Raw genomic sequence first — 573 nt, 5'->3', positions numbered from 1 at the left:
TTAAGACACACGCAGAAGCAGACACAATATACGCACACACTGGACGTTGTAGAGGGAATGTTCCAGCTTTGCCAGTAAAGGCAAAAGTCCTTGTCGTCTACGAATTACACAATAGAGTTCTAAACAATGTGCTACGAAGTGTCACTGGCACGTCAGACGATATGGTTACAACCGAAGGGAAAGAAACACACTCTTTCCTCAGTGTCCACGTCACGTCACACAGACAGGCAGTCCGAATACAACGCAAGGCACAACTAAAAACACAGGTATAGTCACTGCACAAGGTGCAGAATCCCTTCGAACTTGATCGTAAGAGTATAAGCGCAACACAAGCTCTATAGGTTGTATAACACTGCTAGGACAATTAAAGGCACAGTAAGCCTCCCGTAAACCATCACAGAGCTCCCCGAGCGTCTACATATAGTACAAGCATACTTCCATTTGAACGCTCACCGAACGGGAACATCCTGGCTGCTTTCTGTCGAGCGTGAGAAATTTTCAAAGAATTTATTTTCGTGGACTTGGCCTCAACAGCAATGGCGCCTCGTTTTGGTGCTGGACAGCTGTTATGAA

This window comes from Littorina saxatilis, linkage group LG12 (assembly GCF_037325665.1).
Source record: "Littorina saxatilis isolate snail1 linkage group LG12, US_GU_Lsax_2.0, whole genome shotgun sequence".
In the NCBI taxonomy this organism is placed as follows: domain Eukaryota; kingdom Metazoa; phylum Mollusca; class Gastropoda; order Littorinimorpha; family Littorinidae; genus Littorina; species Littorina saxatilis.
The sequence above is the reverse complement of the archived record's forward strand: the minus strand, read 5'-3'. Positions refer to the sequence as shown.